At 48.3% G+C, this 26,222-nt stretch overlaps 7 non-coding genes across 7 annotated transcripts; 6 read left to right on the forward strand and 1 right to left on the reverse strand.

The window, feature by feature from the left end:
- Positions 1-2,384: 2,384 nt before the first annotated feature.
- TRNAQ-CUG lies at positions 2,385-2,456 on the reverse strand. The gene has a single exon. It is a non-coding gene; the product is annotated as a tRNA-Gln (tRNA).
- A 3,152-nt stretch (positions 2,457-5,608) lies between these two features.
- TRNAN-GUU lies at positions 5,609-5,682 on the forward strand. The gene has a single exon. It is a non-coding gene; the product is annotated as a tRNA-Asn (tRNA).
- A 587-nt stretch (positions 5,683-6,269) lies between these two features.
- Positions 6,270-6,342, forward strand: TRNAV-CAC. Its single transcript has one exon. It is a non-coding gene; the product is annotated as a tRNA-Val (tRNA).
- A 930-nt stretch (positions 6,343-7,272) lies between these two features.
- TRNAE-UUC lies at positions 7,273-7,344 on the forward strand. The gene has a single exon. It is a non-coding gene; the product is annotated as a tRNA-Glu (tRNA).
- A 967-nt stretch (positions 7,345-8,311) lies between these two features.
- Positions 8,312-8,385, forward strand: TRNAN-GUU. Its single transcript has one exon. It is a non-coding gene; the product is annotated as a tRNA-Asn (tRNA).
- A 9,445-nt stretch (positions 8,386-17,830) lies between these two features.
- LOC122678568 lies at positions 17,831-17,994 on the forward strand. The gene has a single exon (XR_006336222.1). It is a non-coding gene; the product is annotated as a U1 spliceosomal RNA (small nuclear RNA).
- A 4,396-nt stretch (positions 17,995-22,390) lies between these two features.
- Positions 22,391-22,554, forward strand: LOC122678580. The gene has a single exon (XR_006336233.1). It is a non-coding gene; the product is annotated as a U1 spliceosomal RNA (small nuclear RNA).
- The last annotated feature ends 3,668 nt before the right edge of the window (positions 22,555-26,222 follow it).

The following is a 26,222-nucleotide window of genomic DNA, read 5'->3' on the forward strand; positions in this document are numbered from 1 at the left end:
TGCAGCCCATGGGGTCGCAAAGAGTTGGACACAACTGAGCGACTGAACTGAATGCCTGTTACGTGACTCCTCTTGGGTGATTTTTCAAAAGAAATAGACGGTCTTAAATTTCTTGTCAAGCATTTTTACGGTTTGTGTTCCTCTTTGACTGATAGGACACCCTGTGGAGCCAGGAAGGCTGCCGTTCAAATTCCTGCTTTCAGATCCCACTCACTGACTGACTTGACAAGTTATTTAACCTTTCTATGTCTCAGGTTTCTCATATGTGAAATGAGGATGATGACCTGATGCCAGCCTTTTGAAAGGATTAAGTGAGTAAACCCATTTAAAACTTGTAGACCATGCCTGGGCACATGGCACTTTGCCTGTCTTCATTGGGTGTAAACTCTTGCATTTTGGGAGCAACACTGCATAAAGATTGGGTGTGATTTTATTTGTTACTGACACTTTTCAGTGACTATGAACCTTCCTAGAGAGACGAAAGCAGTGACCTCCTGGGCTGAGAGGATCTGCCAGTTTGTTTACTAGCTCTTGTGATCAGCCCATCAAAGGGGGAATAATGGTCCAATTGCTTGCTTCGAGAATGCCCCCCCCCCCCAATTTTTTCTTTTTTTCTTTTTTTACATTTTTACAGTGGAAAACATTCCTACACATGACACTAGACCCAGAATTTTTAAAGCTTGGTACATATAATTACATAAAAATTTAAGTTGGACACACAAGCGGTGAGTTTTACTCATACAATATATGTGTATACATTAGATGCAGTAATATATGTACATATATATAGTATATATATATATAGTCAGTTACATATGCCCCAAAACTTGTTATGGGAGAAAGTGGACCCTGATCCCATCCCACGTTTCTTTTTTTCCACGAATAAACACTTTCAGGTCAGGTAACCAACTGTTTGGCTATTTATCTCCTTATCTCTAAATAAATATTGACGCTGGATTTTCCAGTTTCCCATCCCAGGCCCTGCAGACCGGCCTGCAAAGGGGGAAAGTGGAGTGTGTGCGTTTCCCTGCCCGCCAGTCATCCCCAAGGCAGCCGCCAGGACTTCCACTCACCTGCGGACTGGCAGAGCCCACCTCACCGCTCCGGACGGAACCCGCGAAGGAAACTTGGCCAGGACAAATGCCAGGCCAGCAGCTTTGCAATTTAGGGTGAAGCGGGTTCCCGGACACGTCAGTAAAGAGTGGGAACTGCTCCAGAATGAGGCGCTCGCTGTGGTCGCCCCAAGCCAGCGACCGTCCCCACCGCGGCACCCGCCCGCTCCTCTCCCTTCCAGTCCTTTTCTCCCTTCGGGCTCATCCTCTGTTCTCTCCTGCCCTTGCCCTTCCTCGGATCTTTTCGCCGGCCTCACACCTTTCTTTTCGCGGCCTCCAAAGACAGCTGCGTCATTGAGTCCTTTGTAACCGCTGAAAGATCCAAAATACAAGCGTCAGAAAGATGCTCCTTAGCACCGCGAAGGGAGCATTTTAACTAGCTTTTCAAGTCCATCACGGGCCTCATCCAAATTTTTCTCCCGAGCAGTGGAGGACACAAGTGGGGTGTCCACCCCACGCTCACGTCGTGGGGTGTCTTCTCGGTGGGGCAGAGTCTCGGCAGGACGAAGGGGGCCCGGCCGGGGGTGCGGACTCCGAGCGGCCCGTCTCCCCTTCGGCCCCGCAGCAGCCTGGCCGGGCGGCCGTGGGCCAGGGACCTGGGGTCTCCTCAGACGCCGGAATCCGCGGCCCGCGCTCCTCTTTCGGGCTGAGCTTGGGACCAAAGGACGCGATTTCCAGAAGTCAAGGCTCAAACCTTGGCCGAACAGCGGCTTTGCGTGCCCAGCGGAGACTTCGGAGCGAGAAACTCTGAATAAAATCATAATACACTGGGACAAGATCAATTAATATCCGGAATAATAGAGAACCTGAATAAAGCATAGTTCATCCCAGTCAGGTCTGGAACCCTGGACCTGCCGTCCTGGTCCAGGCTGCCATCCTGGCTGATCAGCGACATCGCAGCCCCTCCCCGCCACCATTTACGCACCGGGACAACCGTGCGGTTACAAGGGGTGCGGTGCGAAGCCCCCTCGAGGGGCAGGAGTCGGTGGGCGCAGCCTCTGCCTTTTACCCGCCGAGACCCAGGGGACCCGACGAGGGGGCTGCGCTCGACGAGGGGGCGTCGCTGCGCCCCTGGCCGGGAGGTGGAGGGCAGGGGAGGCGCCGGCCCTCCGACGGCCAGGGATGGGCAGAGCCGTCCGGGCCCGGCGAGGACGCCCCCGGTCCCGTTCGGTCCCACACCTGTCCGCCGTGCCCGTGTGAGCCACGCCGCTGGGGGTCGCGGGAGCCGGAAAGCAGGGGAGTAAAACGTGTCCTTCTTGAAATTAAACAGAAAGGTCCCACCGAGATTTGAACTCGGATCGCTGGATTCAGAGTCCAGAGTGCTCACCATTACACCATGGAACCCCTTTGAAAGCCAACTTCCTTCCATCGCCAGAGAACGGTACCCACTTCTTTAGGCTCCATACGTCCCACCCATAATCTCAGGGCAGTTCTTCCAAGGACCCGACAAGATCTGAGTACGGATGACCCGCTTTGATGTTCAGCCCTCTCTGGTTTCTCTCTGCTCCTCTCCTTTGACTGACATCTCTCAGTTCACAGCGCACCTCAGAAAATGAAGTAAACTTTCCACTCTGGGTTTCCGGTCAGGGAAGGGCCCCCGTAAGTCACCGTCATCAACCGCATATTCTGCCTCGGTTTGCCAGTGTCCCATGCTGAGGTAAAATTTCTGCAAATAAGAGTGTTATTTTCCTTTCCTTTGCCTTCACCCTTTCCCCAGAGCCCAGAGAGGGCAGATGATCGTCAGGGCAGGAGGTGGGATCTCCTGGGTCCCTTGGATTTCCTGTAGCACCGATTACACTCCAAAGCCACCACCACCACCACCTCTTATGTGTAACATATAAAGTGTGCGGAGTGGGAATGGAGGCAGGAGAACTCTCCTTTTCTTCTCCATACAGTTCTGATTGGGGGGGGGGGGGCGGTAAGTGTTTCTCCCCAAGTTTGTCAGGTTTACAGTGTAAGGAAAGATGAACATTTACACAAAACCCTCAGACAGACCAGGCCGAAAGCACCTGGGGGTGGCTCAAGATCAGCCACATGTCGTGGAGCCCACGGGGCAGGGCTCTGACACGCAGGCAGCCACAGACTCTTGTCAGAGCTTTTTGGAATGAAACGTCAGTTTCATTCCAATTTCTTAACATATCCAGAAACTGCACAGTTTAACAAAGAAGTGTGCACACCTATTTAGAAGGTATGTATCCAAGTTGTCTTACAGTGTAGACAGTTTTTATGTACACAAAATACCACCACACTAAATATTCACATGTATAATAAGTATAAGTCCACCTGATGTCTCCAAGTAATAATCTTTACTTCTTCATCCTATCGCAAAGCCATTTCTTCCCTCATCCAGTACACAGCACTGAAAAAAACAGCATCTGAAGAAGAGAGCTGCAGCCCAAAGAAAGGAGTCGGAAAGGTGGCCAGTGTTGCCTGGAGACACGTGGTTTGTTCCCAGAGGCTGGACAGAGGTTGACACAGGAGGAAGGAGGCAAAGGGGAGGCGCCTCTTAGGAGGAGGAAGTTCGCATACAGCCCCGGGATGAAAAGATGAAACTTCCTTTTGGAAAAGCAAGAAGCTGAGGGGTAACAAACACCACCAAGTGCCCCTCCAGGAGCCCTTGGAGGTCGGTCAAAGTTTACGAGTGCAAGGATCAGTAATGGTCTCTGGCTGACATAGGAAGAGAAGAAATGCACAGAAAGTATGTTGGCAGATCACAGAATGGCCAGGAAACCTAGAGAACCAGGCTCTCACAAGGGGCAGGGAGGAAAACCAAATGAGGTTAGCACTGCAACGGGTGGAGAGACCGTCTCTGACGGACGAAAGCCTGGGTGTTGGATCTGAGAGTCAAGGAGCCTGTGGGGATGTATGTGGTGGGAGCTGCCTGTGCTGGGGGCCAGTGAACAGAACTGCCCTGGGGAGGTAACTCCGCCTCCTCCCCCCTGCCCTCCACTGCCCTTTCCCTCTCGCTGGTCCTCCCACTCTATCTGCCTCCCTTTGTAGGGCTCCATCCACCTCGCTCTCATCTCCCCTTCTTCCTGGCTCTCTTTCTCCTCATCCCCCCTTTGCAGCCCCTTCCCCTCCCATTCCACCCTGTCTTTCTGGACCTTCTCCTTCTGTCGCTAGTGCTCCTCCACCACCTCCGGTTTCCACGGTTAGGAGGAAGATGCGGGAATATTTCCCACCATGCCAGGAAGCACCAGTACCTTGCTCTCTGGGCAGGACGCTCTGAGGGTCTCTGGGAGACTGAGTGAGGAGGCCCTCAAGTTGTTCTCGGCGAGGGGACACAAGAGCGACCGCCACCAGATCCCTGCCCTCCCGGAGCTCCCCTGAAACCAAAGAAGGCAGCGGGAGGACCCCACCGGTCCCAGAGGCCTCTCCAAAGGGTGCACAAAGGCCCGTTTTCCCCACCGCTCTGTGCTCTTCCCACTTCCTCCAACCTGCACTTGGGTCCCCGTCTAGCAAGCAGAGAACTGGCGATGAAGAGGGTGGCCTGGCCACAGTCGAGCAAACCGCAAGAGCAATCAGTTTACAGAAATTTCTAGAGGCAGAAAGCTACTTTCAGGGGAAATAAACAAGGACAGTGGTTGTCAAAAGATTCAGAGGATTGTGATGACAGTATTTATGATTTTGCTGCCTATAGCATTATTGATCCAGTAGTTTCTAAACCCAGGCACATCTGACAAGAGCAGAATGAAGAAGAATGCTCCTATTGCTCCCATTTTGCACAAAAAAGTAGGGAGATACCCAAAGTTTTCTTTATTTGTTCAAGGCCACCCAGGGCAGAACCATTTTTACAACCCAGAGCTTGTGCTCCTGAGCACAGATTCGTCGGGTCTGTCTTCTCAGATGTGGCCCTGTCAACATTTCACAGTTGGAGTGTTGGGAAGAAGAGCAAGAAGAAGAGGGAAGGCAAGAGAAGGAGCAGGGACGGGTGGAAGCACAAATTCTATGATTCTCCCCTCCCTGGCCTTCCTCTCTCAGCTTTCCCCTCCCTTCGAACTTTTCGCTCTTGGGAAACTCTTCGGTATTTCCGTTCTCAGGGGTCTTGATGGGGCAAGGGCTAAAGACGAGAATCTATTCATCCAAGTCCTAGAGCGTCCCGCTGAGTGCCAGTCCCTGTCCTGGGCGTGCGGACACAGGGCGACCATCCCCACGACCTCTGCCCTGGTGGAAATCGCCTGGTGGACACAGGGAACCTAAGCACAACCTCGGCCCGGAGGCCTTTGCCAGGGTGGGCAAACTCTCATTCATTGGGTGTAGGCGAGGAAACAGGAAGGGCCATCATGGGAGCCCACCGGGGGTGCTCAGCTGTCCTCGGATCTCATCCGGCTCAGGCCCGGAGGGTCCGAGCCCTGGATCCCGGGATCTCTGAGGGCGCTGGCATCTGTGGCGGGTAGGGGCAAGGACGTGGCAGCGTATCCCTGGGGGCAGGGCACTTCCCCCGGGAATGAGTGAGTGTCTACTCCATACAGAGTCCAGAAAAGGCCTGTGCTGCTGTCTCTGTGGCGCAATCGGTTAGCGCGTTCGGCTGTTAACCGAAAGGTTGGTGGTTCGAGCCCACCCAGGGACGGTGGGGGTGAGATTTTAGAGAACACCAAAGAGACTCCCTTTTGCCAAGGGGACACCGGAGAAGTGCTGCGGCGAGCCGGCTTGCGGAGAAAGAGCGCAGGAGTCAGGCGCAGAGGAGGGCGGGTCCCGGGTGGACTGGGAGCGGCCGTCATTCCTGAGAGCCCGGAGCGCTGACCGCCGGCTCCGTGGAAAGGGCCACCGAGGCGCGGGTCCGCAGCGCGGGAGGGGCGGCGTCCACACCGCTGGGCTGCGGGGTCTCCTGGGCCTCGGGCGCACCCCCAACCCCCTGCGGCTTCCGGGAGCTGGGGAGTCGGCGGGGGGCGACCCCTGCGATGGGGTGCGGAGCTGAGGGTCTGACGACTCTGCGTTGGGTGCGGGACCCCAAAGGCAGCCTGTGGGGGCCCGAGGGTCCTCACTTGAGGGGAGATGAGGAACGTAAAGCAGGGCCCTCGGGGGCCGCCGTCTCCGTGCCTGAGAGAGCTTGGGGCTTCAAGGTTCCTGTTTGAGTGTTAGAAATTGGTGGTCTAGATACCGATGGCGGGACCTCGGCTTTTCATGGATACAGTGTTAGGCCGTAGCGGGTATCCTGTTTCCGTAGTGTAGTGGTTATCACGTTCGCCTCACACGCGAAAGGTCCCCGGTTCGAAACCGGGCGGAAACAGCCTGCTTATTTTCTTCCAACCCCGCCGCCCGCCCCCCACGCTGCCCCGCCGAGAAGTGCATTCTGATTGGCAAAACCAAAAGGTTTCAAAGGCTCCGGGTGAAGCAGACCACCGCAGCTGTAGGAGGAGTTGGTGACCACCTGGAAGTCTACTCTGCACTAGGAAGCAGCCCTCCTTTCTCTGCTCCGAGTCCCTGTGAGTCCAGGCCCAGTTCATCCCGGGGGGTGGGGCCGGGAAGGACAAGGCTGACTTCGAGTCACCTTTCCGTCCGGAAACCCCCTCGGCTCCCTATCGGGCGCCTGGGTCTCTTCCACGTGTTCACAGATTGTCTCTGAACACCATGGAGTTCACTCCCGTGACGCCCACTTGCTTTCCCCCACCTCGGAACACCTGAGGAGCAGTTTTGTCTCCCTGGTAGAAGAAAAGAGACAGCACCCAGGACTCACCGTGGACTCCAGCCAAACACACGGGCGTGAAGAATTTAAAGCTCCGCGAACTCAGCCGGTCGCGGAGGGAAAGGAACCCGTACCCGTGCGGTCGTCAGGAGAGGCCCCGAGGCCAGGTCAGAGATCTGGAGGTAGGCGGATCTGCTCATCACCCGCTGAAAGCCAAGCCAGCGCCTGACTCGAGGGAAAACCGAGGTTCACAAAGAGAGCATGACCTGGGCTCGGCAGCACACAGCGCTAGAGTTGGACCAGGAAGAAGGGACCCAACAGGATAGTTTGTGACCTGGTCTCAGAACGAGAAGCGTCGCCCAGGAACGGGCATTTGAAGGGCGACGAGCAGCGGGTCAAGGGCTGGGAGCCTCGCACAGCTGCATACAGCCATAGTGGCGCTGGGAGATTTCCTTTCCTGTTCTCTGCATCTCTGGTCTCATCTTTCCACTCTCCATTATCTCCTGGACAGCCAAGGCGGTGTTTCCGAACGGTTCCCTGGTGGTCTAGTGGCTAGGATTCGGCGCTTTCACCGCCGCGGCCCGGGTTCGATTCCCGGTCAGGGAAAGCTCTTTTCTTCTCCATTCCTCGGAGTCTTCCTGCCCAGATCAGATTTGTCTTTTACTTCAAGGTCCAATGCAGAAGAGCGTCTGCACAGAGTCCCGAATGCCAGTGAGTCCCGGCCTCAGGGTCCTTGACATCCGGCAGGCTGGAGGAGACTCCCCGTGTGCAGTGAACAGCCTGGGCTGCCCAGCTCTCCTCTCCACTCTTTTCTCTCTGCTTGATAGAAACCCAGAGCCTTCCTTACAGAGTTTTCATCCAAAGAGAATCAGGGACTCGAGTTCCAAAGATTCATTCAAAACCAAACCCCAAACCCTCCAAAACATACATCCAAGTTACCGGAATAGTAACATCGTGTATTCTGGACTCAACTGCACAGTTCACGTTGTCCCACGTTTGCTTTCTCACTCTCTCCATGGAAACCTGAAATCCATTCTCTTTAGGATGCAGAGAAGCTTCAGGGGGAATCTGGTTCGGTTCTCCAGGACGTGCAGGCCAGGCACGCTCTGCGCTTGTAGGAATCCCCCACCCCCAGGACCCTGTGCTATCCAGACTCCTCCGGGTCGTCTTGGTGGACAGTGGGGTCTTGGGTCAGCCTGAGCGCTAGAACCACCTCCCTCGGGAAGACCCATGGGGAAGTGCAGCTGCCCCCTTGGCTCTTGCCTGGCTCTCTGTGTGCCCCAGATCGCAAAGGGGAAGCCTTCTTTCCTGTGGTGTGAGGATGAGTGGACGGGGTGGGAAATGCATCAAAGGGAGGGGGAGTATTCTCAAGAGCTTTCCGGAATTGTCTGCCCTAGGATAATGGTGTTTTGTGTAGTCTTCTCCTGGCCTTGACCCAGTCTCAGGTCCAATGTGATTTCACCGTTCTCATCTTTGCGTTTTCCCGAGGCTTTGGAACTGGCACCGTTTCTCGGCGGAGCAGGAGGCACTCTTTGTCTCCAGCACAAAGAGTGGAGGGACGCGGTGTGGTGCTGTCTCTGTGGCGCAATGGGTTAGCGCGTTCGGCTGTTAACCGGAAGGTTGGTGGTTCGAGCCCACCCAGGGACGGGCGGTGGAGGTTTTAGAACCCATTCAAGGTGTTCCGTGCCGACGACCATTCAAGCGGTTCCACACACAAAAAATCTGCTCTCCTGCACTCGGGGGTCCTAGTCACCTCCGGACTGCTGCCGGTCTGGGCCACCTCACCTTTCCAGCCCTATACTCTGAAAGTGCAAGTGTATTCCTGTTCACTCACATTCGCCTGATGCAGGACCTCCTGACAGAGATCAAGGAAGCCAGTTTCGGGTGCGGTCAAGCCTTTATTATGCCAAGTACCTAGACTTAGACAGGTCTAAGTGCCCCAAGTGTTCTGTGCCCCAGGGTTTTCACCTGTGAAAGGAGGCCAGCACTTAGCAATTGTTCTGTCAGTAGTGTTATCAGTGAACCCACCATCAGCAGCAGCCTCTGCATTATTTTTTTAGAAAGGCATTTCCTACATGGTTCATGTATTATTTGCTTTCATGGTGTGATGATGACACATATGCGGCAACCATCATTATTGTACTCACACCTCTGACCATTTGTGCAGGTATTTATTTCCACAGTGTAGAAGCCTGGAAGTGCAATTGCTACCTTTAGTGTTTATATGCTTCTTAAGTTGGTAAATCCTGCAAGTTTGCCTTCCACAGAAGTGGGACTGAATCGTATTTCAAATTATTTTCCGGTCGTTCGGTGTCTCCTTCTTCGATTACTTTGGCAGCACAACAATCTTTGTGTACATCTCCCTATGGTCCTCCTAACTAACAGAGGGAGCCGTGGCCTCCCGACCCAACCACGGGGAGAGACAACAGGGGGACGCTGAGGCGTTACACAGAGATACTCTATCGCTTATGGTGGAGAGTTAGTCACTGAACATTTTTAAAGCCCTCCAGTAACTGTCCATTGTTTTGTCTGGTGACCTGGTCAACCGGGTCCAGAGAAGACGGCCAGGGTGACCTCTTTCTGCCGAGCAACTTATCCAGAGAGAAAAATCTCACTGATCCCAGAGGCTTTTCCCTTCTCTCCTTTCTTCTTTTATTTACAAACTTTGGTCACACTTTTAACTTGAGGGGAAAAAAGCTGATGCCTGTCCCTCCTCCTATAAAGTGGGCGGGGGTGGGGGGGTTACCATGGAACACCCCCTTTACTTTATGCCTTGACAGTTTTTTGGTTTGGTTATTTTTTGGAAGAGTCGGACACGACTGAGCGACTGAACTGAACTGAACTGAACTGAACTGATAAAAATTAGCCCATCCAAGACATGTCGTGGGAGCCCCCGGAATCCTGCCCCTCACAGCTGCCTGCTTCAGACCTGGACCCTTAGAGCTATTGGCTCCTGTTTGCTCTGTTCTTCTATTCAGTCTTATGTGCAGAGACTGTGCGTTTTGACGTTTCTGTACCGTGTGGTTTGGGGACAAATATGTTAACTTATATACAGAGTACATCATGAGAAACGCTGGGCTGGAAGAAGCACAAGCTGGAATCAAGATTGCCGGGAGAAGTATCAATCACCTCAGATACGCAGATGACACCACCCTTTTGGCAGAAAGTGAAGAGGAACTAAAAAGCCTCTTGATCAAAGTGAAAGAGGAGAGTGAAAAAGTTGGCTTAAAGCTTAACATTCAGAAAACTAAGATCATGGCATCTGGTCCCATCACCTCATGGGAAATAGATGGGGAGACAGTGGAAACCGTATCAGATTTTATTTTGGGGGGCTCCAAAATCACTGCAGATGGTGACTGCAGCCGTGAAATTAAAAGACGCTTACTCCTTGGAAGGAAAGTTAGGACCAACCTAGATAGCATATTAAAAAGCAGAGACATTAATTTGCCAACAAAGCCCTATGATTTTTCCAGTGGTCATGTATGGGTGTGAGAGTTGGACTGTGAAGAAAGCTGAGCGCCGAAAAATTGACGCTTTTGAACTGTGGTGTTGGAGAAGACTCTTGAGAGTCCCTTGGACTGCCAGGAGATCCAACCAGTCCATCCTAAAGGAGATCAGTCCTGGGTGTTCATTGGAAGGACTGATGCTGAAGATGAAACTCCAGTACTTTGGCCACCTCATGAGGAGAGTTGACTTATTGGAAAAGACCCTGATGGTGGGAGGGATTGGGGGCAGGAGGAGAAGGGGACGACAGAGGATGAGATGGCTGGATGGCATCACCGACTCGTTGGGCATGAGTTTGAGTAAACCCCGGGAGCTGGTGATGGACAGGGAGGCCTGGCGTGCTGCGATTCATAGGGTCGCAAAGAGTCGGGCACGACTGAGCGACTGAACTGAACTGAACTGAACGGATGTTCTCTCTCTGATTTGTTCATCACTGATAAGGTGGCGCTAGTGGTAAAGAGCCTGCCTGCCATTGCGGAAGAGGTCAGTTACACGGTGTTCGATCCCTGAGTCAGGAAGATCCCCTGGAGTAGGGCACGGCAACCCACTCCAGTGTTCTCGCCTGGAGAATCCCATCCAACAGAGGAGCCTGGCAGGATACCGTCCATGGGGTTGCACAGAGTTGGACTCGACTGAAGCAATTTCTCCTATCCGTGTGGGAATCTGGTCTCGTTTTAGGAAGTGAACTTCTGGGGATAATCCACATTGAGTGGTGGCTGACAGGGGTCCATTCCCTGTGAGGTAGACGATGACAGTTACTCTGGCCCACGAGGCTTTTTTCACTGCTGCTTGTCTTGATGCTTCTGGTATTCCCTGGGATGTGACACGGCAGCGGTGAGAAGTCGTCCGCTTCTCCTCTTTCCTCTGTTCGGTAAAATCCACGGGCCCGGTCTATACTCGTCAAGCACTGCACAGGTGGCCTATCTACGGAAGGATCATCTTACTATGCATCCTCCCCTCATGAGAAACTCAAGATTAATAGACGAGATTAACACAGGAAGGACGCTGGATTTTTCGCATGGAACAGAGTGTTTCTTTCACTGGTATGTGAAAGTTTCTAAATAGCTGAAAACATTCAACGAGTGAGGTAAGGATTGTTGAAATCAGACTACAGAATGCAGAGGAAAAGACACTGATATCTTTGCAAGGAAGCAATGAAGTCAGCAACGTCAGCACTTCTGACAACCCTGCAAATCAAGATCGAGTCCTTCCAGAACTGTAAGCAAGTTCAGCCCTCAAGAAAAAGGAAGGACTAGCAATGACATCAAGCACAGTTTTATACACTGGGGACTCATAAGTGTAGGACAGAATTCCTATTTTCCTCAGTGAGATTCCTCCAATATCGCTTAAGTATATTTCATCTTGTTTCCCACACTGGCAAGTGTTGTTAATATACATCGTTGACTCTGCTTTTTCACCTTCCGTAAGGCTCACTAATTTTTTTTTTTTTTTTAGGCTTACTAATTTTTTTAAAAATGTATTAATTTTATTTATTTTTGGCTGCCCTGTAATCGTTGCTTTGTGTGGGTTCTCTCTAGCTGGAGTGTGCAGGCATCTCGTTGCGGTGGCGTCTCCTGTTTCAGAGCACAGTCTAGGTGCGTGGGCTTCAGTAGCGGCGGCTCACAGGCTCGGTAGCGGTGGCTCGAGGGCTTAGTTGCTCTGCGGCACGTGGAATCTTCCCAGACGAGGGATCGGACCTGTTTCCCCTCCACTGGCAGGCAGGTTCCTATGCAGTGTACCCCCAGGGAAGTCAAGCAAGGCCCACTGCTTGGATGTATTTTTATCCCCCGTTTAAATATATTTTCTCAGAAACAAGTCAATAGACTTTCTCTCACTCTGGGGAGAACAGACAAGTTAGGCCTCTCAAAATTTAAAGGTGTCACTTCTCTTAAGGAAGGTAATAATCAGTTCCATAAATGTAAAATTTAAAAATGAAGAATTTCTGGGGGAAATACTCTACTGTTTATGCTTCCATGTGGTATTTATATAAGGAAAATTTTGTTGCTAAATTTGTGACAAGGAAAAAAAGGATTTAACTGTAGATTGAGTAAATGGTCTTGATTACTTGGAACAGCATCCATGAAGGAATGAAATTGATAACAGAGTGTTCTTAATACTTTTAAACAATTTAAATAATGTACATAATGGCCTTCAAAATGTTTATTCATGGTTTTTTTTTTTCTTCATGGAAGCGACTCAGAAAAATGACATTGTTTTTCTCCTTTTGGTCTAACACCAGCTCTATGTGTATTTTCAGATTATCTTATAAAGGTGTAGAAAATAATGATGGTATAATACATTCATATTTAAGTCTTGGGTTTATTTAGGTTGAAAATCTGAATTACATTGGACTCCCTAAGTTTCCTATATTGGTTGTACTGCTCCGATAAGCCAACATAGCCAATGAGTATTGAAACTTCTAAAAATTTAAATCTATGTCTTGAGGTATGTTGAATATACTAATATCTTTAAAGGGGAATGAATCGTTACAACTCTAGACACCAGCAGACTCAGTCATTCCCCCTACAATATTTGGCATATATGTTTAGGTGTCCTGTAATATGTGATTCCATATATACCAATATATGATTTCAACATTCTCGTGTTCCAACATGTGTCTGCTTAAATGACAGATTCATGATCTATAGTTAACTTTAATCCTTTGACTATATTAAATTGATTTAGTGAATGAATCGTCTTTCGTTGCCTGCAAGTTTGTTCTCTCTTTGTCCTTCCCGTTTGCCCTAATTTCCTGGTAGACTGGCTGACAGCAGAAATACCGCTTTAGTTGGGGAACGCTGTTGTTGTTGTTCACAAACTGGTCTATATCTTGTTCGTGTGTGGCCGATGCTGGGCATATTACTACGTTGTTCCCTTGACGAAAGCTCGGTGCAATGCTTTGTTGTTTTTAGTGCTCTGACATTTCAGGATCATAACCTTAATGCTGTGTGCTGCACAGCTTCTCACACTTTCTCGAAGCGTCACCTCATTTCTTATTAGGCATCCATTTTTTTTGCGTGGCACTTGCTTTCTATCATAGCAACTACCAAAATCCAGTTTTTCAGAGATATGATATCATAGCAAAGAGTGTAAAATAGTCTAATGTTGGCAAATTTTACTATGTAGATGACACCTCAATAAACTTAAGAAGGAAGAGTAAAAAGGCAAACAATACCAACATTTCACAGGACGGAGAGCACTGTAAATTCTTTTTCATTTCTACAAGGAGCGTTGGTAAGGTCAACAAAGTCGCAGAGGAATTTGGCAGCATCAGCTAAGGGTCATACTTACACCATCATGTGCTGTGCTCCAGAAATCGTACTTTTGCGTCTGTGCTATATATTTGACCTGTGCTGTCCAATGTGACAGGTAGAAGTCACGGGTAACTACTGAACGCTTGTAGTGTTTCTAGTGTCACATGTGGTAATGATGAGATTTTTCCTAATGCAGTAATTCTCACAAAGTTTTAAAATAGATGATAATTGAAGACTTTAAATTCCAGGTGACTGGCGTAATGCTAATAATGGGAAACCTCACTAAAATTGAGTCAGGAGACCAGAAGGGGGAGCTCTCATGGATTACCACTGGAGTTCAAATACAGGAGGAATTGTCAGTCATGGACCTAAACAGAAGAATCATCAATAGGAAAGAACAATCAATTATAGGCCCGGACAGTAAAAGATGTACCTTGTATGTCCTGCAAGATATCAGCAAAAAAAAAAAAAAAAAAAAGATGTCAGCAACTCAGCCAACGAGAAGCTGTCACCACCCTGAACTTCCACTTTTTCCAGTGTCCATTGCTTCAAAAGAAGTCCTCTCAGCTTCTTTCTCTTTCTCTCTCAAAGAATGTTCCTTCTTCTCCTCTGTGTGCAATCTGCCTATGCTTTTGCCATAGTTTACTTGTCCTGCTTTGTGATCCCCCTGCTATTTCTGAATCAACCCACTTTGTTTGGGAGAAAATCCTAAAATTTTTATTTTAAAGGTCAACGCTAGCATTATTTTATTGGAATGGGCTGCCCTAGAGAAGTGTGTATTTCCTTGAAAGGTCATAAAAGAATGTTTGCATCGTACCGTTTCAGAATATCCTCAACTGGAAACAACTCAGATGCTCAGCAGTAGATGAGTAAACTGAGACATATTCTTACAAGGAACACAACAGAGACAAAGAACTACCTGAAAACTGGGGTTACATTTCAGAGACGTTCCGCTGAGTGAAAGAAGTCAGGCCCATACCCCGCCTTCCAAGAAAACAAACCCAGTTCTTCGGCGGGGTGTGTGTGTATGTGATTACGCTGAGCTCTTTCATGGAAGTCATGAGGAAGCCTTTTGTGGTCTGGTGATTTATCATACCTTAGATCTTTGGGAATGCTTCATTAGTTATTCAGGTTGGTGGACACTGGTAATCGTTTTGGAAGCGTGTACTCTTTGAACTTTACACATGTTATTCCTCATTTTGTCAAACATTTAAAACCACTTGGTTATGGCTAATGTGATGTTGATACTTCTTCTTTTCTTTTGGCCTGGACTAGGAGGCAAAGTAAATTTGAAATATTTATTGGGCTATTTAGCTTTCCTCAGACTTTTGGCTTTCCTTCACAAGTAATCAGATAGCTCATTACTTATTTATGTGTTGCTCACAATCATTCTATTAAGTTGACCTTCAAGTGTTACTCCTGTGTCAAAGAGAAAATGAAGGGTTATTTTAAGAATAATTAACTATAATAATTATATTTAAGAATCTGCCGACCAAGGCAGGGACACGGGTTTCATCTCTTGTAAGGGAATGTTCCATGTGTTGTGTGCCACACCTACTGAGCCCGCTAGCCTAGAGCCTGTGCTCTGCAGTAAGCGAGGTTACCGCAAAAGAAGCCGGAGCATTGCAACTACAGAGTAGCCCCTGCTTGCCACAACTAGAGAAACTCCTACGCGCAGCAGAGACCCAGCACAGTCAAAAATAAAAGAAATTAATTAATTACGGATGAAAAAAACAATTATGAGACAAGGAAGAGGGTGGTATATGACATTGAGAAATCCTAATGAGGAAAGTAGTTCAATCAGGCTTAGCTGTCTCAGAGGTGTCAAAGGGAGGACTCTGGCAGGTATGACACACGGAAATTTGACACATTTATTTCACTACTAAACTTTCGTGAAGTTTTGGAGCATTCACACATAGCCACAAATATTTACCTGATTAGTCATCTTCACCAGATCAACCAGTCCAGACTAGCTGTTTGATGGCTTTCAGCTTATCTATTTTTCAAGGGTTCTTAGGAGAACTGGGTTCGATTCCTGGGTGGGGAAGATCCCCTGGAGAAGGAGATGGCAAGCCACTCCAGGAGTCTGGCCTGGAGAATCTCCTGGAAAGAGGAGCCTGGCAGGCTACAATCCGTGGGGTCACAAGAGTCAGACGCGATTTAGTGACTAAACCACCACCTTAGTCTTCCTTAATCAACAGAAATTGATAAGAGGACAGACTAGAAACTCAGGTAAGGCTTCATTGGGATCCCTGCCACAGCAAAACAAGTAACAGGTTCCCTTGTTTGCCATGGGGCGGGGGGAAGGGTGGTGTGCTGGTTTCTTACACGGAATGAGGATAGGGGTCGGGGTAGGGGTCAGGCTATAGGACTGGCTCAGGTGGTTTGCCTATGTGTTTCCTGGTGGTGTGTGCAGGGGAAATTGCAGTTCCCGGCTTTTTTCTGGGTTCCCTGTTTTTGGCACCTGCTCTTCAGAGATGACAGTTGGGATTTTGGTCTTTTTGTGTCTTGTTGTCCACAATTTCCACCAACAGGCATACATGCAGTTATTTTTTGTCCCCTGTTGTTTCTTTGTATTCTGTTGCTGGAGAAGACATTTGGATCTCAAGGACACAGCAGTGAGTGGTGGCCTGAAGCAAGATCTTTGTTGCCTGTGCAAGAATTGAACCCGGGTAGCCTGTGTGAAAACCGGGAATCCTAGCCACCAGTCCATCAAGAGCTAGGGCTAGAAGCAAAGTTGGCCCGACTAGTGCCTTCACTGAAAAATGAATTTCTTAAAGCAACAAAAGCTGTAAAGACAGGTACAGAGTTTATTATTAGAGCCACAGCACAAGTCGGACAGCACACAGATACACAGTTTATTGAAGACAGAAGCAAGGCAGAGATATACACTCCGAGAGAAAGGGTGTGTGTGTCCTCCTTAATGAGAAGGAGTGCATCAGAGAGGAGATTCAAATCCCTTACGTGGGACATTTCTTCCGGGTCTTTGTTTACCTTTGGATGAGTTCTCATTTCTTTTTCCACACCTGACCTGTCCTTGGGCTGTTCCTGACATGCATGTGCATCTTTCTGCCAAGAAGGATTGTAGCGCAGAGGCCTGGTGGAGGTTACCACCACCTATTAAGGGGTAGTTCTGTCCACCTCCTTTTTAACCCAGGAAAAAGCTTTGTAAGTACGGATAGTCTGCAAAGATCTCCTTGACCTCAAAAATACGAAATAGGTGGTCTCTTTATTTTCTGTCCAGGCGGGGCTCAGCTCTTCCTTGCTCCTCCTCATAATCTTACGTTAAAGAAACTTTAAAAAAAAAAATTATTAGGTACATGGGATATTTAGTTGCAGCATGAAAACTGTTAGTTGTCCCAGATGGGATCTAGTTCCTTGACCAGGGATCCAACTCCGGCCCCAGGCATTGGGAAGTGTGGAATCTTAGCCAGTGGACAACTAGGGAAGCCCCTGTCCTTAGTCTGGAGTATCTGTCCACGGGAGACAGATTCCAGCTGCTCAGCGTGGGGCGCATGGAATTTCTGCCTCAGTTTGTCCAGGTGCAAACATTTGCAGCAAAGCGTCCCAGGTCCTAGCCTGTCTCAATCAGACAGAGGATACAGACAGGTGTTAAAATCTGTTCAGAGTCAAAACCACACCTGAAGCTGGAAATAAAATGAATGAAAATTTTGATGAATGACACAATTTTCACGAATGGAACTGAGTTCACGGCCAGTCGCGACGCTTAATGCGTTTTACTAGACACACACACAATACTGCCTCACAAAGACAACTGGACTTGAAAGGAACCGGTTTCCCCTGGACTGCGAAATGTTCTGTTCTCCCCATGGAACGCGGTGATTTGGAAAAAGGCGCACAGGCTTCAGCCGACCGCCAGACCGGTGCTGGGCAGGACAAAAGGCAGGCAGGCAGCAGCCGAGCGCGCCGGGTCCCAACACGCAGAGGCTGGGAGAACAGGAGCGGGAGGCGGACGTCACTTCCCCCAGAGGGCGCCCGCCGGCCGGTCGGCCGGGCCGGACGGCGTGGGAGGACGGAGGCGGGGAGTAGGGCGGGGCGTGGGCTGGAGGGAAGCGCGGGTTCCCGTTGGCGTCACGGACGGGGGCGTGTCGTATGTAGATATCTGAGCGCAGGGGCTGCTGGTCCGTGATGTGGTGCTTAAAGACCATCTGGTCTCCCGTGGCGTGGGAGAGAATCCAGGCCTTTTTTCTTGAAAGTGCGTGGATGCGCTGTGTGGAAGGTCGAAGGCGGCTCGGGGATGCGTGGAGTAAAGTGAGCGTGTGTGTAAAGTGTAGGGCGTATGAGGTTGCGGTGGGGCGGCAGGCTGGCAACTCATACTTACCTGGCAGGGGAGATACCATGATCACGAAGGTGGTTTTCCCAGGGCGAGGCTTATCCATTGCACTCCGGATGTGCTGACCCCTGCGATTTCCCCAAATGTGGGAAACTCGACTGCATAATTTGTGGTAGTGGGGGACTGCGTTCGCGCTTTCCCCTGATTTTTGATGTGTAGAAAAATAAGACAAGATTTGTGTTTTAGTGGTGAACGTATATGTAGGTTGTAGCAATCAGAGGAGGAATGCTAAAATGCGTAAGTTAGACTGGCTGGCTGTTGAGTGTTCTCTGCTTACGCGAAGCTCAAAGAGTTGGTACAAAGACCCGTGGCAGGGTCTCTCAAGAACGTTCTTTTAGCTTATTCGTGAAAAGTTTTTGTGTGACGGGAGGCTTCCTGGTGAGCAGGATCCAACGAGAGAGACCCTTACCGGGGCCAAACACACAAAGTCGGAGGAAAAGTCAGGAGGCGCCGCGTGACGAGCTTCTCGTTTGCCCATCTTGTGAGAGGTTGTAACTAGCCATTTTCCCAGCAGTGTCCTGCTTTCCAGAGGCTTCATGTCTTGCGTGGTTAGCTGCCTTGCTTATTACACGCCTGTCATTGCTGGAGATACTACTTAGATAGCATCCCACTCATTCCTTCGCACCCCAAGGGGCCTCTTCGTATTTCTCGATCCAGTTCTCTGTTCACCCCCGCCTTTTCTCTCAGGCTTTCTGTTGTTACCTTACCAGCCAGAAAACAGTACCTCTTTTTCAGCCTCGAATGTGCACCTGAATGCTTAATTCAGTAGTCTGGAAAACTAGGCAACCTCCTTAACATCCTTTCTCATTAAATGGCAGTAGAAATCGTATCTTTTTTTTTTTTTTTTTCGGTCAAAAGTTGTTTTCCTTTTCTTCCTATCTGAAAATATTTACAATCTAGAAGAAAACCCCAGGCCGAGTTGTCGGTAGTTTTGTGGGCTATTTGCCAACCCCTTTCTCAGGATGTGTTGTGCTCAGATTCACAAAGTCCTCCTGACAAATAGAAACCACTGGGCCAAACAGAAAAGGCAGGACCATGGCGGGAAGGACTGTCCTCCCCCTGTGGCTGCCTCCGAGACAGCACTGGTAGATCCTCTCAGCCCTAAGAAACCTCTGAGATCGGAGGAGGTGCTGGGAGTGGGCGTGGGAGTGAGGTGATGCTTAAGGGTAGGTCCAAAGAAGACTAACCAAAAAGCACACAGGATGCGGATCGAGGATCTAGGTCATTGAATGTAGAATATCCTACTCTGTCTCCCCAACAGCGGGAGATTTCATTGCTCAAATACGAAATATCTTCAGCATTACTGATTGGGGCATTGACATGGATTACCGTGCTTTTGAATGATTTGTCTTGGAAACGAACAGAGATCATCCTGTCGTTTTTGAGATTGCATCCAAGTGCTGCATTTTGGACTCTTTTGTTGGCTATGATGGCTACTCCATTTCTTCTAAGGAATTCTTGCCCACAGTAGTAGATATAATGCTCATCTGAGTTAAATTTACCCATTCCAGTACATTTTAGTTCGCTGATTCCTAAAATGTTGATGTTTACCCTTGCCATCTCCTCTTTGACCACTTCCAATTTCCCTTGATTCATGGACCTAACATTCTAGGTTCCTATGCAATATTGCTCTTTACAGCATTGGACTTTTCTTCCAACATTAGTGACATCCACAACTGGGTGTTTTTGCTTTGTGACTCAAACCCAGCCAAAACCCATGGTACCTGGTCAGTTTCTTGATGTCTCCGCAGAAAGAATTCAGTCGTCTCGCAGAGAGACAAAGTGATAAGTAACAAGTAGATTTATTCAGATTCAAGAGAAGCACACTCCACAGACAGAGTGTGGGCCATTGCAGAGAAAGAATGTGGCGGCAAAGTGTGGCATGGTTAGTTTTTATAAGTTGGGTAATTTTGTATGCTAATAAGTGGGAGGGTTATTCCAACTGTTTTGGGGAAGGGGTGGAGATTTCCAGGATTTGGGCCACCACCCACTCCTTGATCTTTTAACATTGCCTTGGAACTGTCATGGCACCTCTGGGTGTGTCATTTCACTTGCTGATTGAGGATCAAGGTCTAGTCTTGTCTGCCAAGTTGGTCCCATTGATTGGTCGCATCTTGGTCCCATGATTCTAAAACTGGTTTATGTTGTGTCCTTGGGCTATGTCATTATTTCAAGTTTTGCCCTGCCCCTTTCCCTCCTGTTACAGAGGGGTCAGGCTTTAAAGTTGACTTAGGTGGTTTACCTATGAGTTTGGTGGTGTTGTGTGCCAGGGGAATGTTCAGTATTCTGCTTTTGCTCCCAGCTTTTGAACTGTGGTGTTGGAGATGACTCTTTAGAGTCCCTTGGACAGCAAGGAGATCCAACCAGTCTATCCTAAATGAAATCAGTCCTGAATATTCTTTGGAAGGACTGACTGATGCTGAAGCTGGAGCTCCAATACTTTGGCCATTTGATGCGAAGAACTGACTCATTTGAAAGGACTCTGATGCTGGAATGATTGAAGGTGGATAGAGAAGGGGGCAACAGAGGATGATATGGTTGAATGGCATCACCGACTCAATGGACATGAGTCTGAGTAAGCTCCGGGAGTTGGTGATGGACAGGGAAGCCTGCTGTGTTGCAGTCCATGGGGTTGCAAAGAGTTGGACATGACTGAGCAACTGAACTGAATTGAACTGATCCTCTTTTTGCCACCAGCTCTTCATAGATGACACTTGAATTTTTGGCCTTTTTGTATCTTGTCCATAATTTTCTCCGACTGCATACATGCAGTTGTTTTTAGTCCCTATTGTTTCTTTGCATTTTGTTGCTGGAGGATACATTTTGATCTTGAGGACACAAGCAGTGAGTGGTGGCTTGAAGCAGTGAGTGGTCGCTTGAAGCAAGATCTTTGTTCCCGGACCAGGAATTGGACCAGGGTAGCCTGTGTGAAAACCAGGAATCCTAGCCACCATTCCATCAGGAGCTAGGGCTAGAAGCATGGGTTGCTACTGAAAAATGAATTTCTCAGGGGCAAAAGCTGTAAAAGTAGGTACAAAGTTCATTATTAGAGCCACAACAGAAGTCAGAGAGCACATAGATATACAGCTTATTTAAGACAGAAGTAAGGCAGAGATGCACACTTGGGAAGGGTGTGGGTGTCCTCCTTAATGAGGAGCAGTGCATCAGAGAGGTGATTCAAATCACTTATATAGAGCATTTCTTCCAGGCCTTTGTTTACTTTTGGCCAATTATCTCATCTCTTTTTCCACACCTGACCTCTCTCGGGGCCCTTCCTGACACGCATGTGAAATTTTTTTGCTAACACGGATTGTAGCACAGAGGCCTCCTGGGAGGTTGACACCACCAATTACGGGGTGGCTCCTCCCCTCCTTTTTAATCTGGGAGGAACTTTTCTGAGCATGTGTAGTCTGTGAAGGTCTCCTGGACCTCAAGAATGCAAAATAGGTGGTCTCTATCTTCTATCCAATAAGGACTCAGCTCCTTCTTGCTCCTCCTAATATCCTTATCTTGGAGCATCTTATCTTTATACAAAATATTTATTAGGCATGAAGGATCTTTAGTTGCAGCATGTAAACTGTTAGTTGTCCCATGTGGGATGTAGTTCCTTGACCAGAGACTGAACCAGAGTATGGAGTTAATCACTGGATCACTAGGGAAGTCCCTGCTTTTAGCCTGGAGTTAACTGTCTACAGGGGATAGGTTGCACTGCTCACCCTGGGGCCCATCAAATTCCTGCCTCAGTGTGTCCAGGTCCAAACCCTGCAGCAAAGGGTCCCAGGTCCCAGCCTGTCTCAATAAGACAGAGGATACAGACAGGTGTTAAAATCTGTTCAGAGTCAAAACCACACCTGAAGCTGGAAATAAAATAAATGAAATTTTTGATGAATGACACAATTTTCACGAATGGAACTGAGTTCACGGCCAGTCGTGACGCTTAATGCGTCTTACCAGACATACACACAATACTACATCACAAAGACAACTGGATTTGAAAGGAACCGGTTTCCCTTGGACTGCTAAATGTTCTGTTCTCCCCATTGAACGCCATTATTTGAAAAAGGTGGACAGGCTTCAGCCCACCGCCAGACCGATGCTGGGCAGGACAAAAAGTTATGCAGGCAGTCGGGCGCGCGAGGCCCCAACACCCAGTGGGTGGGAGAACAGGAGCGGGAGGCGGACGTCACTTCCCCTAGAGGGCGCCCGCCTGCCGGTTGGCCTGGCCAGACAGCGTGGGAGGAGGGAGGCGGGGACTAGGGCGGGGCGTGGACTGGAGGGAAGGGCGGGTTCCCGTTTACGTCACGGATGGGGCGTGTCGTATGTAGATATCTGAGCGCAGGGGCTGCTGGTCCGTCATCTGGTGCTTAAACACGATATGGTCTCCCGTGGCGTGGGAGAGAATCCAGGCCTTTTTTCTTGAAAGTGCGTGGATGCGCTGTGTGGAAGGTCGAAGGCGGCTCGGGGATGCGTGGAGTAAAGTGAGCGTGTGTGTAAAGTGTAGGGCGTATGAGGTTGAGGTGGGGCGGCAGGCTGGCAACTCATACTTACCTGGCAGGGGAGATACCATGATCACGAAGGTGGTTTTCCCAGGGCGAGGCTTATCCATTGCACTCCGGATGTGCTGACCCCTGCGATTTCCCCAAATGTGGGAAACTCGACTGCATAATTTGTGGTAGTGGGGGACTGCGTTCGCGCTTTCCCCTGGTATTTTCTTTGTCCAAAATCAGAAGAAGCTTTTTCTAAGTCTATAGTAACATCCGGTGATTAGTAAGTTTTCTTCGCAAAGCTAGTGAATTTCCGGATGGTTTTTTTCGCTGGAGTATGTTTCTTTGTAGAACTGGTTGCTAGTTTGTTTTGATATAAGAGAATGTCAAGAGTGTTTTGAAACACCACAGTCAAAGATATGGACTTTCCCACGCTTAGCTTTTTATTTAATTTTTTACATTTTTTCACCATTCCTGAAAATCAGTAGCTTTATATAGGCGGGCTGTAGATTAATCTTGTTGACCCTGCTAAATTTCAGTTCTTCTCCATCATCGTGACGTTACTGAAATTAACGTGTATTTAATCGGTGATGGTATTAAACTGTATGTTTTTCTATTGTCACATTTTCTTCTACTTTGTCTCCTTGCATTCGGGTTTTTTCCCAATAGACCAGTTCTATGCATCAGGTGGCCAAACTATTGAAGCTTTAGCCTCAGTTGTTCCAACAAATGTTCAGAACTGATTTCCTTTAGCATTGATTAGTTTGATCTCTTGTAATCGGGAGAGTGGTGATTTTTTTTTTTTTTAGTACAATTTTTTCTTTTTTGGCTACGGGTGTTCCTGATGATTGTCGTGTTCTAATTCTGCGAGTGACTTGTCACGTACTCACTTGGTAGTATGACATGATGTTGCTGTGGTTTAGTCGCTAAGTCATTCCCGACTCTACGTTATTTTCCAGGAGATAAGTACTTCATGTACATCCTCTGAATTTTACCTTCTTGCTTCCATTTTGATTGCACTTTCCGTGTCACCTTGGAGTTTACACAGTTTGAGTTTTTAAAACGTGTATCCTAGAGGCACCCTGGTATGTTCTTAATAACAGAGACTTGCAATGGATTAGATTCAACAGTTTTTGCTGGGTGAGACCACGCTTGTGAGGTCCTAATGGAGAAGTGGGAGAGAAGCGGTTGATGGTTGTTGGACTTGATGATGGGCACACAGCTGCTTAGTCGCTTCGGTCGTTGCCAACTCTGGGGGAATCTATGGACTGTAGCCTACCAGGCTCCTCTGTCCATGGAATTCTCCAGGTAAGAGTACTCGTGTGGGTTGCCATGTCCTCCTCCAGGGGATCTTCCCGACCCAGGGATCGAACAGATTCTTTACCACTGAGCCACTAGGGCAGACATTCTAAAAGAGATGGGAATACCAGACCACCTGACCTGCCTCTTGAGAAACCTGTATGCAGGGCAGGAAGCAACAGTTAGAACTGAACATGGAACAACAGACTGGTTCCAAATAGGAAAAGGAGTTCATCAAGGCTGTATATTGTCACCCTGCTTATTTACCTTATATGCAGAGTACATCATGAGAAACGCTGGGCTGGAAGAAGCACAAGCTGGAATCAAGATTGCCGGGAGAAATATCAATAACCTCAGATATGCAGATGACACCACCCTTATGGCAGAAAGCGAAGAGGAACTAAAGCCTCTTGATCAAAGTGAAAGAGGAGAGTGAAAAAGTTGGCTTAAAGCTTAACATTCAGAAAACTAAGATCATGGCATCTGGTCCCATCACCTCATGGGAAATAGATGGGGATACAGTGGAAACAGTGTCAGACTTTATTTTGGGGGTCTCCAAAATCACTGCAGATGGTGACTGCAGCCATGAAATTAAAAGACGCTTACTCCTTGGAAGGAAAGTTATGACCAACCTAGACAGCATGTTAAAAAGCAGAGACATTACTTTGTCAACAAAGGGTCTGTCTAGTCAAGGCTATGGTTTTTCCAGTAGTCATGTAGATGTGAGAGTTGGACTATAAAGAAAGCTGAGCGCCAAAGAATTGATGCTTTTGAACTGTGGTGTTGGAGGAGACTCTTGAGAGTCCCTTGGACTGCAAAGAGATCCAACCAGTCCATCCTACAGCAAATCAGTCCTGGGTGTTCACTGGAAGGACTAATGTTGAAGCTGAAATTCTAATACTTTGGCCACCTGATTCGAAGAACTGACTCATTTGAAAAGACCCTGATGCTGGGAAAGATTGAGGGCAGAAGGAGAAGGGGACGACAGAGGACGAGATGATTGGATGGCATCACCAACTCAATGGACATGAGCTTGGGGAAACTCCAGGAGTTGGTGATGGACAGGGAAGCCTGGCATGCTGTGGTTCATGGGGTCGGACAACTGAGCAACTGAAGTGAACTGAACTGAACTGAAGGCAATAAGTCTAATCTAGTGACATTATTATACTATGGCTGTAGGTGGAAGTCCTGGATTATTTTCAGTGGTTTTAAAATTAAGGTTTAGGCAGGAACATTATGATATCTAAATAATTTGAACGTTGTTTTCCATATTTACAAATGACCTGGCCGAAGGATTTTTTTTTTTTTTAACTTTATTAACAAGTGCTACTGAGACTGATCTGGGCCTGCTGAATTCACTTTCAGCATGGTGATCTCACAGCACCAGGAGAAGATAGGGCTCAGTATCCTGTTCTTTGGCTATGTTCCAATGTTCAACTACATGCTACTCCAAAACATGCCAATTAGGCCTAAGAATTATTTTAAGCTAAAGGCATTTGGAAAACAGCAAGTACATTTTTATCACCAGAGACAGAAAGTCAAGGCCCAGAGAAATCCACACAAACAGATTTTGTTAACTCATATCTTCCTTTAGTCTTCCCATATATTTTACTTTTCCATCATGACCTCTCTTTGTTCAACCTTGTATATAAATACTTAGGTCTAGTTAGTTGTTTGGGTTTTCACTTTCCTATTGGGGCTCCCATAGACATGTGACAATCAGTATGTTTTCCTCCTGTCAGTCTGTCTTATGTCAATCTAATTCTCAGGCCCAGCTGGAGACCACAAGAGGCTTAAGGTGAAGTTTGCCTCTCCTGCAGACTCTCCTAGGACCACAAAAGAAAGGATTAGCAAAAAGCTATCTAAAAGGGACAAGAGGGCACTTGGTGTAGGCTTGGTAGACCTAATAGGAAATGTTAGAATTCCCAGAATCAGATGGGTGGAAGGATGTCTGTCTTAGGATAAAGTTTGCTAGGGGAGACCCAGAGAGACAAGCTGTCATATAACTGGGGACCAGTGACTAAATTTCTCCTTTGAATCTGTCTCTTTCCTCCCCTTTCCTATTCTTCCTCCCAGTTCTGCCCTTCTTTCTTCTGAGTCTTCCTTTCCATTTCTTCCCCACCTGTAATTAGGATGAACCCAGGACCTGGGACTTGGTCCCACCAATATCTCTATGTGTTTGGGTTTTTAATCTTTCTTCTACCAAAAACCTCCTTTGATGATCTGCTGAAACCTGCACAGCCTTCTTAGATCAATGAATTTTAATGCATAGAATCAAATACAGTTGTCTCTGGGGGCTTCCACAGCATCATAAAAAGAATGAGCAGGAAGACTGAGCTTACACAATCGACCTCCCTTGCTTAGACCCAAGATGACCCTAGAGTTGGGGTGGTGCAAAATAAAAGATCATGGGTTCTGCCAGCCTCAGAGGAATTAAAACTACTGTACATCACTATTTTTACTATCAAAACAGAAAAAGTAGTGGTTCCTGGAACAGAGTTCCAATGAGAAGGACCACAAACTCCCTCATGGCCACTGTAGGGAGCAGTACAGCCCTGAAACTGCGGCTACTAATCCAAAGAAAACCAA

This window comes from Cervus elaphus, chromosome 20 (assembly GCF_910594005.1).
Source record: "Cervus elaphus chromosome 20, mCerEla1.1, whole genome shotgun sequence".
NCBI lineage: Eukaryota > Metazoa > Chordata > Mammalia > Artiodactyla > Cervidae > Cervus > Cervus elaphus.